Source organism: Lemur catta, chromosome 20 (genome assembly GCF_020740605.2).
Source record: "Lemur catta isolate mLemCat1 chromosome 20, mLemCat1.pri, whole genome shotgun sequence".
Classification (NCBI taxonomy): domain Eukaryota; kingdom Metazoa; phylum Chordata; class Mammalia; order Primates; family Lemuridae; genus Lemur; species Lemur catta.
In genome coordinates, this window is record NC_059147.1 from 32353020 (window position 1) to 32358651 (window position 5632).

The 5632-nt window shown below is 53.1% G+C and overlaps 1 long non-coding RNA gene across 1 annotated transcript; it reads left to right on the forward strand.

The window, feature by feature from the left end:
* Window positions 1-1032: 1032 nt before the first annotated feature.
* LOC123624971 lies at window positions 1033-3002 on the forward strand. Its single transcript, XR_006730323.1, has 3 exons — window positions 1033-1440; window positions 1529-1686; window positions 2406-3002. It is a non-coding gene; the product is annotated as an uncharacterized LOC123624971 (long non-coding RNA).
* The last annotated feature ends 2630 nt before the right edge of the window (window positions 3003-5632 follow it).

Genomic DNA, 5632 nt, shown 5'->3' on the forward strand with positions numbered 1-5632 from the left:
AGCAGAAGACATTCAGGGTCCTGCGTGAGTTTCCTGTGGCTGCTCTGACAAATCACTGCGAACACTTGAAACAACACACATTCGTTCCCTCGCAGTTCTGGAGGGCAGAGGTCAAACCCGGGTCCCACTGAGTTAAAATCAAGGTGTGGGCAGGGCTGGCTCCTCCTGGTGGCTCCGGGGGAGCCTCTGCTCCCTGTTTTCCGGCTCCCAGCGGCAGCCCATGTTCTGTGGCTGTGGCCCTGCCCTCCACCCCCAAAGCAGCAGCTTCACAGCTCTCTCTCTCTCTCTCGCTCTCTCTCTCTGAGTCTGCTTCCATCCTCACATCTCTCTCCCCACTGCTCTCCTCTCAGCTCTCTGCACCTTCCCCCCCATGCCCTCCCTGTCCCCCCTCACCTCTTTCCGTCCCAGGAGGGACACAGTTTGTCATCCCTCATGCGTGCGTTTGATGTCTGGTGCCCCTGTTGTTTCAGAAAATCCGTTTTCCTGTTCACCGCTGCGTTCCTAAACAGGAATGTTGGTTGAATTTTCCTCGAATCAAAAATTTCTCTCCTTGTATCCGTTCCTCCCACTTGCCAGGCATGCGTTTGTCCGATGAGAGAGGAAGAAGGATGTCATGCTGTAACCCAGGGGCTTTCCACCTGGCTTGGGGTGACACAGTGATGTGAGCACTGTGGCCTCTTTACGTGACACTGTGCTGTGGGCAGCGCTGGCCTGGCGAGGTGGTGCCCGAGCACTCCAGGGCGGAGGAAGCAAAGCTTCCACGTTTCCGGGGGGCTGCTGGCCCCTCGGCCGAGCCTGGCCCCTCAGCTCCGCCTCAGAGGGCCACGCACCTTCTCTCCCGGGTCCTCTGCTCCCCTGGTGACGCAGCTGCAGGATCAGGTGGGCGCGGGAGGCCCCAGGGGAGAGTCGTCTGGGACAGGGGGACGCGGAGGGAAATGTGTCTGGCCACAGCCGCGGGAAGGCCCACTGAGAGCCAGCAGGGTGAAAGGGGAGGTCCCTCGGCCGTGCTCAGCCACGGGGCGTTGGTGTGTGGGGGTCCAGACGGTGGCATCTCTCCAGGCTCAGTGTTTGCCACGCCGGCAGGACTCTGCGGGAAGAGCTTCCCCTTCCTTTCCTGCAGAGCGCACGGGACCTCCCCTGAGGACTGAGGGTGGCCGCTTTGGAGGTGGGGGTGGAGGAGCTCAAGGGCACCTGGGACATCCAGAACATTCTCAACAGAGCCCAGGCCACTCTCAGCTGTAACACGACCGCCCATGGCAGGAGGGAGCCCAGGGAGTCCAGGGCTGTGCACATCCCGGTCCCCACCAGGGACCACTGTCTGAGCAGAGAGCTCACGACACACGACCCTAACCTCGCAGGTGAGGGTCTCTCATTGTCACCTCCCCACCAGGGACCACTGTTTGAGCAGAGAGCTCGCAACACACGACCCTAACCTCGCAGGTGAGAGTCTCTCATTGTCACCTTCACACTTGTCCCATGAGTGTCTGTGCCCAACGGATGGGGGTTCACGCGCGTGTACGTCCTCAAGGACCACAGTCTGGCTGCAGGAGAGACGCCGAGACAGCAACACGGCAACAGATGACATTTAACAACCTCAGAAGTCACTTCCCATCCAGACCCAGGGACCGTGACCAATGCTGGTTTGTCCTTCCCCTGACGACGGGCAGTGGGAAAAACCAGGGGCTGGTATGTTTATAAACCAGGTCGTCTTGCTGTGGCTGCTCCTGCAGGTGTATCCCCAGCGCCTGCTATGGGCCACGGTTGTCACTCTGGCAGCCTGAGGGACTCCCCCAGGGTCCCGCGTGCTGGGTCCCTCTGATAGAAGTGGTGCTTGATATTCAGTTTCCTTTTATATCAATTTCTTTTGCCTCCAGCAACTCCGATACGACGTGGAGGGAAAAGCCCTTCCTAGGAATCCCTGGTGCTTTGAGCCTTTGCTGCCCAGGGGTCGGCGGGAGAAGGGTGGTGTCCCGGAGCTGGGAGGCCCCCCGGTCATGCTGAGGAAACCGGGGTGACATAGAGCAGGCGGCCAGGCCATGCGGTTCCCCAGTGGACAGCCACTTCCCCAGGGACAGGCCCCTCCTTGGGACCCTGTGTTGAGGGTAGTCTCACGTGGGACAGTTCTTGCCTCTGCCACCATAGAGAGACGCTGTCTCCTCTGGGTTCCCGACACAGGGCCTGCAGGCTCCGGAACGGTGCCAAGGGGCGGCTGCAGTTTGAAGGTTGGGGAGCGGAGGGCACAGGGGACAGAGGGAAGAGAGTCAGAGGAGAAAGAAGCCACAGGAGGACATTGAGACTCGGTGGCTCTCAATGGGGGTGATTTTACCCCCATGGGACATTGCCAATGTCTGGAGACATTTGTGGCTGTCACAGCCGGGGCTGCTACTGGCATCTCACGGGTACAGGCTGGGACGCTCTGCAACATCCTGTGATGCACAGGACAGCTGCCGCCACGAGGAACGCTCCCGCCCCAGCGCCACAGTGCCGAGCTGGAGAAGGCCTGCGTCACACGGAGGACCCTTCTCTCTTCGACATTGCCCTTGATGCACATTTCCGCCAGGTGTCACCTGAAAGCAATGCACGAGGATCGATGCTCACCAGAGCGTGCAGAGACGACCGAGGCTACCGGGATGTCACTGGAGAATGCAGCTTGGAAAGTCCACGCCCACACGGCAGTGGAGAACCAACACCCCCCTGGGCACGTGGTCAAACCCCTCTAATAAGAAGAGAAACCGAGAGTCTCAGCTGAGACTCTTGGCTGGAGGAGCTGTCACGGGCTGGCCGGGGACACGGGGGCGGGGGGAGGCATCAGGAAAACTCTGAAAATTCTGCAGAATGTTTTGGTTTTGCTCACTTAGATTTAGAGGAATCCTCTGGCAAAATGAAACTGAAATCTTGCTTCCCCGGTAGTCTCCTGGCAACCAGAGGGCACAGACTTGCCCTTGATCATGAACTTGGTAGCAGCGTCCCTTGCGCGATGCTTTTTGGGGGTCAGCTTTGTGGAGGTGTCATTTATATACAATAAAATTCACCAAGTTTAAGTGCACCATTTGATGAATTTTGACAGATGTGGGCAGTTGCATAACCACCGCCGTCATGACCTAGAAAATTTCCATCATTCCAGAAAGTTCCTTCATTCCCCTTTGTAGTTAATCCCCTCCCTTGGGCCCCAGCTCCCTGTAACCATCGATCTGCCTTTTGTCACTGTGGTTTGGCCTTTTGAATAATTGTAGATAAGTAGAATCTTACAGTATGGAGTCTTGGATGTCTGGCTTTTTAAAGTTAATAGAATGCTTTTCAGAGTCCCCCGTATTGTAGTTTGTATAAGTAGCTGATCCCTTTAACAGCTGTGTAATAGTTCATGGCGTGGACACAGCGCAGTTTGCTTACCCACCCGGCAGGTGACGGACACTGGGGTCATTTCCCATTTTTGGCCACTATGAATAAAGCTGCCATAAACACTCATTTATAGGTAATAATGGGGACATCTGTTTTCTGTTTTTTTTTTTTGTTTGGGCAGGGGGTGGTAAATACCTATAAGTGGAATTGCTAGATCACAGTGTAAGTTCATGTTTAACTTTTTAAGAAACTGCCAAACTGTTCTCCAAAGTGGCTGCACAATTTTGCATTCCTGCCGTCAACAAGTGAGAGCTTCAACTGCTCCGCATCCTCGTCAGCACTTCGTATTGTCAGCCTTTACATTTTAACCACCCTAGTGATCATATGGGGGGACCTCTTGGTGTTTTTCTTTTATTCGCGTTTGCCTAATGAGCAATGATGTTTCATGTGCTTATCTGTCATTCGTATGTTTTCTCTGATGAAGTTCAGGTCCATTGACCATTTTAAAAATTGGATGGTTTGTTTCCTTTACTGAGTTCCGAAAGTTTTTTATATGTTCTGAGACAAGTCCTTCTCAGACAAGTGTTTTGCAAATATTTTTTGTAGCTTGCCTTTTCATTTTCTTAACAGCGTCATTTGTAGAGCAAAATTTTAAGAATTTTTATGAAGTCCAATTTTTCAGATATTTCTTTTATAGTTTGTGCTTTTTTGTGCTATAAGAAATCTTTGCTTAAATCAAGGTCTCTTAGATTTTCTTCTATTTTTTTTAGACATTTTATGTTTTTACCTCTTAAATTTATGTCTTGGACCTATTTTGAGTTAATTTTTGTATATGATAGAAGAGCTGTGGTTTGTTTTTTTCCTGTATATTTAATAGATGCCCAATATAGTATCTAATGTCATTAGTTGAAAAGATGATTCTTTCCTAATTGAATTACCTTGGCGTCTTTGCAGAAAATCAATTTAGCAACATATCTGTGGGTCTATTTCTAGACTCGATCCTGATTTTACTAGAAAAAATAAGATACACCTTCTTTTTTGAAAAACAATCACACCAAATGTAGCTAAAAGACAATCTAACAATGCAAAAACAGGGTAAAAAAGTACTTATATTCTTACTGCCCTAAAAACCGTATTTTCACACAGCTGACCCTTGAACAACCTGGGTGGGGACGGCGCAGGGCCGTTCACACACAGATTTTCTCCCGTCTCTGCCTCACGGAGACAGCAAGACCAACCCCTCCTCCTCCTCCTCAGCCCACTCAGTGTGACAATCCACTTTCATGAATAGTAAATATATTTTATCTTCTGTATGATTTTCTTAATAACATTTTCTCTTCCCCGGCCTGCTGTATCGTAAGAACACGGAGCGTGGTACGTACGACATGCACAGTAAGTGTGAGCTCATCGACGAGTCATGTTGTTGTAAGGCTTCCGGTCAATGACAGCAGTCATTAGGAGTTAAGTTTTGGCGAGTTAAGAGTTATATGTGGATTTTCAACTGCGCAGGGGGTTGGTGTCCCCAACCTCTGCACTGTTCGAGGGTCAGCTGTCCCCCGGGTCCCACCCACTGCCCGTCTCAGTCCCCCTCACTTCCATTCTCCCCCAGACGCTGTTAAGCCCCCTCTTGCTTGATTTCTCTCGAATTTTGCATTTCCCTTGAGAATCCCCCCCCGCCCCCCGTTAGATCTCACTTACGAGCGGGAACCTCTCACAAACCTGCCGGCTGGCGAGCTGAGAGGCCGTGACGACGCCAAGGAGAGCCCCAGCACTGACGGGGACCCGAGAGGACAGGACCGGCCGGGACCACCACCACGGATGTTCTTGAAAGTTCCCGGATGTCCACTTGCCGTCTCGACACGTGGGCACGCCGTCCCTCATCTCCCCTGGTCACGTCCTTTCCTCCACTGTTCGCAATCGAGTAGACGCTAGTGGGGGGCAGAATCGTGGCCCCTCAAAGACGTCCACATCTTAAGCCCCGGGCCCCTGAGCGTGTATGTGGCAAAGGGGCATTCGGGTTGCAGGTGGGACTCAGGTTGCTAATCAGCTGACCTCGAGGTGGGAGGGTGTCCTGGACTAGCCAGGTGGGGCCAGTGTCGTCACAGGAGAGGGGGCGGGAGAGAGGCCGAGGGAGACCCGCCTGTGGGAGGAGGGTCAGAGGTGATGCTGCCGGCTTTGAGGATGGAGGATGGGGCCACGAGCCAGGGAATGTGGGCGGCCTCCGGAAGCAGGAAAACTCACCCCTAGAACCTCCAGAAGGAGCCCAGCCTTGCAGACACCCCAATGGTAGACC